This window comes from Trichechus manatus, unplaced genomic scaffold, assembly GCF_000243295.1.
Source record: "Trichechus manatus latirostris isolate Lorelei unplaced genomic scaffold, TriManLat1.0 scaffold00052, whole genome shotgun sequence".
Lineage (NCBI taxonomy): Eukaryota > Metazoa > Chordata > Mammalia > Sirenia > Trichechidae > Trichechus > Trichechus manatus.
In genome coordinates, this window is record NW_004443988.1 from 11135634 (window position 1) to 11146729 (window position 11096).

Below are 11096 nucleotides of genomic sequence, written 5' to 3' on the forward strand. Positions count from 1 at the left end.
ATGTGATTTGATATTGACTGTTGTCTCCAAGCCATCAATAAGTTACTATAACTTTATTTTATATTTGTTTAGTGTGTCCTAGCTTCTTGTTTTGTTTTGTTTTGATATGCCCAAATAGGCTGCTCGTGTGCACTAGTTTGATTATTGGCACCTTTGAAGCTCTAACGTCCTGTCACCAGGTAGTTAGTGCTGTAACTAAGTATGTGCACAGAGGAGTCTGTTAAATTTTCCTGTATGGATTCAGCTCAGGTGTCCAGGCAGTCGGTCATTAAGTGTGTGGTGCAGGCTCTCACCTACAGTCTTAGGGAGGCATGGGTGTTTCGTGTAGGCACAGGTATCTGGCTGCAGTAGGGGGTCATGCACTGAGCCAGGCAGGGGGCTGACGGCTGCCCTTGAGTGTCTGAAAGGAAAGCATGTCCCTGTTCCCTAGAGTGAGTGGGTAGGTGAGTTTTGCAGCCAGACTATGAGCACCCTACTCTGTTGGCTGTAAAGACTCGGAGGCACCACTTATTCTTGGACCCCTGTAGCAGGTGGCTAGGTGGCATGGGTGGATCCACCAGTCCTCAAGCTCCTGATGTGGACCGGTAAGGCACTTGCTTAAAGGATAAAGCAGTGTCAAATGTCACAAATCTGCCACTTCACAGCTGAAACAGTTGAAGTTAGACTTCAGGTGTTTACCCTGTTGTACTGTGGTAGTGAAGGTTTACGCTGTTGAGATGGGTCCACACAAGTCTATACAGGGGTGGAAGGTACTCAAAGTCTGTGGATCCCTTATGCCTGTGCATAGACAAAGGAGCTGTGCCATCCCTGAGTTCCTGGATTGGGGGAGCCAGTAGCTTATTTTTTCCCTCTTTGTTAATTTGTTCCCTTTCCAAGGCCAGGAGAATAGGTTAGGGTGACTTATGGGATCTACTTCTGTCCCAGGGGACTCAGAGATCTCGGAAGCCAGCCAGACCACTGCAGAGCAGGAAGGGAGGAGGTAAATGGGAGAGAGGTTTTTCCCAAATGGATTTTTTTTTCCAAATCCCCATGAAAGGCCATACACATGTACTTATCTTTAGCCATTTGGGAGCTGCTTTTCACTAGTTCAGAGTGTCCAAGCAGAATCTCTGCTGCCAGATGTCTCTCGATGTGGAAACTGCCTCCCAAGCACGCGCGGAGCTTTATGCCTGCTTCACTGTGCACCCCGAGCCAGTCCGAGCTGAAGAGCTGCGGCTCCTGCCAAATCTGATGTGGCACTTCTCATTTCTTCCAAACTGTCTCCCTCTCTCCCCACCAGTCAGTCTGATTACTCAACTTTGCCTTCTTCAGGGCTCCTATTCATATACAATCAAATCACTTGTTTTTCAGGTCTTTATTGTAAGAGGGATATAAGAAGCTGTCTGACTACTCTGCCATTTTGGCCCCACACCCCTGAAGTGGAAATTTAGATTGTTGACTTTAGATATTTCTTCCTTTCTAAAATAAGCATTTTAAAGCTATAAATTTTCCTCTAAGCACTGCTTTAGCTATAGTCCATAACATTTGATATATTGTGTTTTCATTTTCATTCTCTTCAGGGTATTTTCAAATTTCTCCTGTGATTTCTTCTTTGACACATGGGTTATTTAGTCCTGTGTTGCACAGTTTTCAAAGCTTGGGAGAGCTTGCAAATTTCTTTCTCTTGTAGACTTCTAATTTATTTCTGATATGGTTTGGAGAACATATTTTGTATGATTTCAATCCTTGTAAATTTACTGAGATTTGTTTTATGGTCTTTCATTAAGTTTATCTTAGAGAATATTCTCTGAGACCTTGAAAACAATGTGCATTCTGCTGTTGTTGGGCTGCATGCTCTATAAATGTCAGTTAGTTTAAGTCTTCCATATCCTTACTAATTCTCTGTCTAGTTCCATTTATTATTGAGGTTGCGTATTGAAATTTCCAACTATTATTATTAAATTGTCTATTTCTCCTTTCAGTTCTTGAAAGTGTTGCTTTGTGTATTTGGAGGCTCTGTTGTTAAGTATGTATACATTTATAATTGTTATATTTCCCTGATGTATCGAGACTAGTATCATTATGAAATATCTCTCTTTTTCTCTACTTATAGTTTTTACCTTAAAGTTTATTGTGTCTGGTATTATTTGTAGTCACTCCAGTTCTCTTATAGTTATTGTTTTCATGTTACATGTTTCCATCATATTTGTGATCTAAGGTGACTTTTGAATCTAAGGTGACTTGTTTATAGACAGCATAGATTTGGACTTTGTTTTTTAAATCCAATCTGATAATCTCTGCCTTTTAAGTGAAGTATTTTGTCTATTTATATTTAATGTAATTATTGATGCAATTGGATTTATGTCTGTCATTTTGCTATTTATTTTCTATACATCTCCTGCATCTCCTGTGTCCTATTGTTTCTCTCTTCCACCTTTATGGCTTTTGCATTAAACAAATAATTTTTAGGGTACCATTCCTCAATTGATTTATTTAGCTATATTTGTTGTTATTTTCTTAATGGTAACTCTAGGGAATTATATATCTTTAACTAATAACAATCTATTTCAGGTTAATATTATGTTAATTCCAATAAAATACAACTTTGCTCCAATATATCTCCTTTTCCTCCCTTCTCCTTCATACTTTACCCACATATTTACCATTTTTGTGGCTCTTCATTTCTTACTGTCAATTCAAATTATCATCTAGTGTCATTTCATTTCATTCTTCTTGTAGAGTAAACATGCTAGCAATGAATTCTCTCAGTTTTTTGTTTTTTTTTTTTTAATCTGGGAAAATATTTATTTTTGTTTTCATTTTTGAAGTATGGTACTGTTGGATATAGAACTCTTGGTTGACACGTTTTTGTTTTTCTGTAATACTTTGAATATGTCATTCCACTACTTTCTGACGTTCACATTTTTTTTTTTATTTTCTGACGGGAAGTCAGCCATTAATCATACTTTTCCACTATATATCATTTTTCCCTTGCTGCTTTCAAGATTTTGCCTTTAGATTTTATCATTGTTTAGGTGTGGTTCTCTTTGTGTTTATACAACTCGGGGTTCATTAAGCCTCTTGGATCTATAGATTCATTTTTTAAAATCAAATATGTGAAGTTTTCAACTATTATTTTAAAAAATATTTATTCCTCTTTTCTCTCCTCTCCATCTGGGGCTACCTTTACAGATATGTTGGTATATTTGATATATTGACATTATCTCCTAGGCTTAGTTCATTTTTCTTCAATATTTTTCTGTCTTAGTTTCATAGGGATGCCATAACAAAATACCACAAAGTGTGTGGCTTTAAAGAATAAAAATTTGTGTTCTCACAGTTCTGGAGACTGTTGTTGCTGTTAGGTGTTGTTGAGTGACCCTATATACAATAGAATGAAACACTGCCTGGTCTTGTGCCATCCTCACAACTGTTGCTGTTTGAGCCCACTGTTGTAGCCACTGTGTCAATTCATCTCGTTGAGGGACTTCCTCTTTTTTGGTTACCCTCTATTTTACCAAGCATGATGTCTTTTTCCAGGGACTGGTCCCTCCTGATAACATGTCCAAAGTAAGCAAGATGAAATCTCCACCATCCTTTCTTGTAAGGAGCATTCTGGCTGTACTTCCTCCAAGACAGATTTGTTCATTCTTATGGCAGTCCATGGTACATTCAATATTCTTTGCCAACACCATAATTCAAATGCATCAATTCTTCTTTTGTCTTCCTTTTTCATTGTCCAGCTTTCACATGCATATGAGACCATCGAAAATATATGGCTTGGGTCAGGTGCACCTTAGTCCTTAAGGTGATAACTTTGCTTTGGAACACTTTTAGGAGGTCTTTTGCAGCAAATTTGGCCAATGCAATACACTTTTTGATTTCTTGACTGCTGCTTGTGGATCCAAGTAAAATTAAATCTTTGACACCTTCAATATTTTCTCATGATGTTGCTTATTGGTCCAGTTGAGAGGATTTTTGTTTCTTTATGTTAAGGTGTAATCCATACTGAAGGCTATAGTCTTTGATCTTCATCAATAAGTGCTTCAAGTCCTCTTCACTTTTCAGCAAGCAAGGTTGTGTCATCTGCATATCACAAGTTGTTAATGAGTCTTCCTCCAATCCTGATGTCGCATTCTTCTTCATATAGTCCAGCTTCTCATATTATTTGCTCAGCATACAGATTGGAAAAGTATGGTGAAAGGATACAACCCTGACACACACCTTTTCTGATTTTAAACCGAGCAGTATCCCCTTGTTCTGTTCAAATGACTGCCTCTTAATCTATGTACAGGTTCTGCATGAACGCAATTAAGTATTCTGGAATTCTCATTCTTCGAAATGTTATCCATAATTTGTTATGATCCACACAGTCAAATGTCTTTGCATAGTCAATAAAGTACAGGTAAACATCTTTCTGATATTCTCTGCTTTCAGACAAGATCCATCCGACATCAGCAATGATATCCCTGGTTTGACATCTTCTTCTGAATTTGGCTTGAATTTCTGGAAGTTTCCTGTCGATGTACTGCTGCAGCTGTTTTTTAATTTTCTTCAGCAATATTTTACTTGTGTGTCATATTAATGATGCTGTTAGAGAATTTCTGCATTCTGTTGGATCACCTTTCTTTCTTTCTGTTTGTCTTAGTTTCCTACGGCTGCCATAACAAAATACCACAAAGTGAGTGTCTTCAAGGAACAAAAATTTGTGTTCTCGCAGTTTTGGAGGCTAGAAGCCTGAATTCAGGGCATCTACAGGATCATGCTCTCTCTCCCTCTGTCCTCTCTAGGGGAAGATTCTTTCTTGTCTCTTTCAGCTTCTAGTTGCCCTGGACATTTCTAGGAGTTCCTTAGCTTGTAGATGGATCCTAACATGCTATAGTCTCCCTGTGTGTGACTTTTTTCTCTGTGTCTGCTCTCCCTTTTGTAAGACAGAACTAAGAAGGAGTTAGGATTAAGACCCAACCCACTCAGGAATGACGTCATTTAACTTAACTGATAATAAAAGAAAACTCTATTTCCAAACATGTTCACATTCACAGGTACAGGGGTTAGGACTTCAATGTATGTTTTGGGGGGACATATTCAATCCATAGCATTGTTCATCTTAGATAATTTCATTGAACTATTCCTTCTTCTGCTATCTAAAATCTTCTTTAGAGAAAATCTAGTGTGTGTGTGTGTATATACATATATGTATATCATATTTTTCAATCTTAAAAATTCCATTTGGTTCTTTTTATAGTTTCCTTTTCTCTATTGAGAGTCTCTATTTGTTGAGTCATTGTCACCATATTTTCCTTTAATTGTTTGAATACAGTTTTCTTTAATTATTTGAACATATTTGTAATAGCTATTTGAAGTTATTGTTTGCTAAATCCAACATTCTGAGCCCACTATGAATCAACTTCTATTGACTTCTTTTTCTTGAGTATGGTTCACACTTTCCTATTTCTTTGCATGTTTCATAATTTTTGTTAAAAGCTTAACATTTTAGATAATATATTGTAACAACTCTAGATTCTGATTTTTTAACATTTTTTTTATAACTTGCCCCAAATTAAACTACAGAATCTCTCTCCATAGTGAGCAGCCACTAATGTCTCTGCTCAGGTTTTTTTGTTTTTTTTTTCCCCCAATTTCATTTTTTTTAAACCTGGCTTTCTAGGAATTGTATAGCTTAGTAGAAAACGAATGATTTGAGCAGAGGTTTTCTCATACATCTTGATCCCATAGGGTTTCCACCCTCTCTTCTGCTCATTTATTTATGAATAGGTTGGGAAGCACATTCAAAGTTCAGCCAGTTCTCAAGTCTGCCTTGGCTTTCATTTCCTACTTGTCTCTCTTGGATCTCCCCTGAGCATACACAGTTTCCTGGTCAGTCAGGGATAGGTGAAGAGCTTATCCAGGACTTCCATGACTCTCTCACCTCCAGGATCTCCTTGTTAAATTAGTGACTGGTCCAACACTTGCCCCAACTTGCCCTGGAACCACAACCTCAGGTTAGCAGAACTGTAGGTTTTTCCTGTTCATATTCTACTGAGTTTGCTACTTTCACTGACAACATCATGGGATTTCACCCTCTGCCCCATATCGAGTCTAGTCCTCTAGACAGTAAACCTATAGTTTTTTCTGGACAGTTCCGCTGTGGTGAAACTACAATTCTTGCCAGCAGATCCGTATGTGGGGGTGAGGGTGGGGGTAAGATCCCCACAGTAAGTTGCAGATTCCACTGTTCTTACCTAAAGCTGTAACAGTTTTTCATAAATAAATGCTTCCAATTTTTTGTCTGCCTTCGGTTGATTTCTAGATCCCTTAAATTTTTTTCTTGTAATTTTGCCCAGTTTTATACTTATTGTGGAGGGAGAGGATATGCCAACTTCTTGATGGCATCATAGCCAGAAGTTCCACTCTCCCTTTGATCCACTTGGAGTTTATTCCTGTGTATGACATGAGGTATGGAGCTAATTTTATCTTTTCTATATGGCTACAAGCCCTGGTGGTGCAGTGGTTAAGGGCTCAGCTGCTAACCAAAAGATTGGTGGTTCAAACCCACTAGCCACTCTATAGGAGAAGGATGTGGCAATCTGCTTCCATAAAGATTACTGCCTTGGAAACCCTATATGGCTATCCAGTTGTCCCACATTATTTATTAAAATATCCATCTTTCCCCAGTGATTTGAGATGCTACCTTTAGCATATACTGAATTTCTGTATGTACTTGGTCTACTTCTAGACTTTCTATTTGAACCTTTGGTCTGTCTACTTGTGTGCCAGTACTATACTATTTTAATTAAAGGGATTTTGTCATGTGTTTGAATATGTGATAGGCCTGGTTCCTCCCTCCCTATTCATACCTCTTCCTTCTCCCCCTCACCCCCTGCTCCTCACCACATAGCTATTTATTTTTACCCTTTTCTGGAATTTTTTTTTGCATATTTATTTTTACACATGAACTTCTAGTATCATCTTGTTTAACTACAGGAAAAAAAAATACTAGCATTTTTACTGGGGTTATGTTAAGTTTATAAATTAAGGAGAACTGACATATTGATGATATTGAGACATACTATCCAAGAACAAGAGATGTGTTTTCACTTGTTCAAGTCTACCTCTACATCTCTCAGAATGGTTGTAAGGCTTCCTTCATATAGGAATTGTACATTTTTTGTTAAGTTTATTCCAAAATATTTTATCTGTCTTATTTTCCTAACCGTATTTAAAAGTCTAACAGCATTGACCTTCAGCTTCAAGTCTGAACTAAAGCATAGTGGGTATCTTAGGATTCTCTAGAGAAACAAAACCAGTGAGATGAGAGAAATAAATTTTCTTTAAAGAATTGGCTCATGCTTTTGTCGGGGGCTGGTAGGTCCAAATTTTATAGGTCAGGCAGGAGGCTAAAATGCTAGAAACTGCTGCAAGCTTGCATCCCAAGATCTGAAGGTCAGGTGATGGAAAGAATAAAAAAAGAGAAAGAGTTCTGCCAAAGTATCTATTTATAGTCTGGAGGCAGAACACATCCTAATAAAACCCCCTTTTCAACAGACTTATTTATTATATTACATTAGATCACATTGTGGAAGATGATTGCATTACATTACATTATGGAACAGCAACTAGACTGGTGTTTGCCAAACCACTGGGAACCATAACTAGTGAAGCTGACATTTAATATTAATCATCATTAAAAAAACCAAACCTGTTGCCGTCAAGTCGATTCTGACTCATAGCAATCCTATAGGGAAGAGTAGGGAAACCATAGTGTTTCCAAGGAACAACTGGTGGATTTGAACTGCCAACCTTTTGGTTAGCCACTGAGCTCTTAAACACTGCACCACCAGTGCTCCATTAACCATCATAGGGGGATAAAAAGAATGTGAACCTTGGAGTAACCTAAACTTAGATTCAAATCCTGACTCTTCCTCTTCTTTACCATGTAACCTTGAATAGGTTATTACCTCTCTGAGCCTCAGTTCGTCACTTATAAAATGGAAAGATGATACTTAGCCCAAAGGATATTATGAGGATAAATAAAATAACCTATATAAAATGACCAGCACACAATGTCTCCCATCCCCACCCCCATTTTATTTGCTGTTCTGAATCTCAAATTCCGTTGCTTATCCTCAAAGATGTATCTGCTAGGTCTGTTGCTGAGGCCTTAACAATGAATTGGGGAGAGTTGATGAGTGAAAATGAAACACAGTGTATTTTCAATTCTTTCATATTAGAAACTATTCAAAGGGTAGAATGTGCTTGCTTTTCAAGTTCCTTAGCTATCACCTAACTCCCACTTTAGGGTTGTTTCAGGAGATAATTTGAGGAATGAGAAATGAAATTCAGATTCTAAAGCACATGATCTCCCTTCTCTTAGTTTCAAGCTCCACAAGCAGGGATAAAAAATTAAAAGAAGAAATCCCATCAAATTCCAGCCACATCTCAAGGTCTCTTCCAGCCCCCAGATTTATTCCCGACTCACCTCTCTAGCTCATCCAGCAGGCTCTATTCTCTCCTGTCTCTATTTTCTCTCTGCACAGTTGAAGTAATCACCCTTAATTCCAGGTAAGGTGTGCTTTGATATCCTAAGATGAAAGGATTTGCACCCATAAAACATGGAGTTTGGGATTGCTTGATGGTGTGTGTCTCCGAGCCCTTCACTCGGCCCTAAATATCTCTGTAATCCTGCTCCCTTTCAAAGTAAATGCACAATGTGCGGAGCTTGGGGTGTACTGTCTTTAAAGACAGCAAATGTCCTATTTTCAGAAAACAGACTGTTTCTGAGGCCACCCTTGACTGCTGCTCCGGCTTCCCTAAGCCAAACAACACCTCCCAGAGCAGCTGGGAGAGGCAGGTGTTTCCAGCTTCACACCAGGAGTGAGATCATTCGTGGTCCCATTCTTCACTGGTCTCCCTGCACCCTACTCTCAACTAGAAACAACAGCTGCCCCCACCTCGTGCTACCCACCCACCCTGACCCCCACAATCTCAGACCTGGTAATCGCAAAGGGGTGTGGTTTCCTCTACATTGTGGTTTCATGCTCTTTTTTTTGTCAGTGGAATCCTCTTTCTAATTCGATTTTCTTCAGAAACCCAGGCTATATGACAAATAGTAGAGCAACTCTGGATAAAGGGAGGACGCAGGATGCAGGAGACTGCTGATTTGACACCCCTACTCTAGGTGCCCTGGTGGCACAGTGGTTAAAGCTCTCAACTGCGAACTGAAAGGTTGGCAGTTCGAACCCACCAACAGCTCTCCTTTATTGGAGCCTACACTTGCACTTGCAATTGATTAAGGTTTCTATAGTTTATAACTTTTCTATATGATGTATTTATTTCCTTTGCTTTGCAATATATCTCCACTAAAACATGTTCAAGGTAATTCTGACATTTTTAGGACATGTGCAAATTACATTAAAAACCCGTTGCCGTCAAGTTCATTCCAACTCATAGTGACCCTCTAGGACAGAGTAGAACTGCCCCATAGGGCTTCCAAGCAGCGGCTGGTGGATTCGAACTGCTGGCCTTTTGTTTACTAGCCATAGCTTTTAACCACTACACCACATCCAAAATAAACTGTTTTTACTTTAACACATAGTGTCAAATAGATAAATACCTAATTTGTATTATTGGTTATAGAGCGAGTGGTATTAAAAACATCAATACAGTAACATGCTTAAACTCTGAAATTTGAGGGAAGTTAGAAATATACTTAGAAGTTTTGCCTCACATAATCATTTTCATCTTGAAACTGGTTTTGAGGTTTCTGGATAAAATAAAATATGCCAGCACATTCCACACAAAAAGAGAAGACAGTATTTAGGCAGAAGATGGAGAGAGATAAGGAAAGAAAACCAACCCTATCTCAACACTCTGCTTTCTTCTATCTTTTTGTTTTCCTCTATAAGTACCTGGTGGCATAGTGGTTAAGAGCTATGGCTGCTAACCAAAAGGTTGGAGGTTCGAATCCAACAGCTGCTCCTTGGAAACCTCCTATGAATTGGGTTTTGTTTTGTGTTTTTTTAATAAGTGCCTGACTACTAGCCAAAAGGTTAGAGGTTCAAACCCACCCAGAGGGACCTAAGAAGACAGGTTTGGTGATCTACTTCCAAAAGGTCACAGCCTTGAAAACCCTATGAAACAGCTCTACTCTGAACCCATGGGGTCACCATGAGTCAGAATTGTCTCAATGGCAACTAACAAGTTTCCCTAACATGATTTCTTTCGGCTTGACTCTATGTTAATTATGCCATTAATTTTTTTTTTATTGTGCTTTAAGTGAAAGTTTATATCTCAAGTTAGTTTCTCACAAAAATTTATACACACATTGTTATGTGACCCTAGTTGCTAAAAAAATATGGAACGCTTCACGAATTTGCATGTCATCCTTGCACAGGGGCCATGCTAATCTTCTCTGTATCATTCCAATTTTAGTATATGTGCTGCCGAAGGGGGTACTGCCACCCATCTTTATAGCTGTTTACAGTTTGCAAACACTTTCACACTCATCTCACTTAACTTTATTCTCACAAGAATCCCAGGGCTTTTGGGGAACAGATCTTTTTATGCCCATTCTTCAGAGGAAGAAAGAGGCGCTGTGGAGTAACTGACCACCCAAGCTGCCCTGCCAGATGGGGTCCAGAGCTTTTTTCACACCCAGCCCAGCCTCCCAGATACAAAGTATCAGCACTGATGTCACAGGTGCTGTCTTTCAGGCACTCTCTGAGGAACTTCCCCAGGAGTAGGGAAGACTTCTAATGACACGCATACATACGAGGCAGCCTCCTACCCCAGGAGGAGCATGGGCTGGGGTCAGAAGACCCAAGTTCTTCTTGGTCCTGCCTCCACTCAGCATCCTTAGGCACGTCACTCATCTTGTCTAGGCCTTAGTCCTCCTGTTCATAAACTGGGGGTGTAAATATGCCCTACTCACCTCACAGGCACATTATGGAACTCAAGATGCAACGTAACACATGCAATGGTATGTGTTTTCATTTCAGTGTGTCACATAGGTCCCTGGAAATGCCCTCTTTTGAGGCCTTATATCTTAGCAGTCATCATCCTTCAGAGACATCCCAGACTCTGGGGTGCCAGCCAGAAAGAGTACCTTGGGGAGAGAG

General features: G+C 39.2%; 1 non-coding gene across 1 annotated transcript; it reads right to left on the reverse strand.

Moving 5' to 3' along the window:
• Positions 1-10327: 10327 nt before the first annotated feature.
• LOC111820825 (U6 spliceosomal RNA) lies at positions 10328-10434 on the reverse strand. Its single transcript, XR_002824336.1, has one exon. It is a non-coding gene; the product is annotated as a U6 spliceosomal RNA (small nuclear RNA).
• Between the last annotated feature and the right edge of the window lie 662 nt (positions 10435-11096).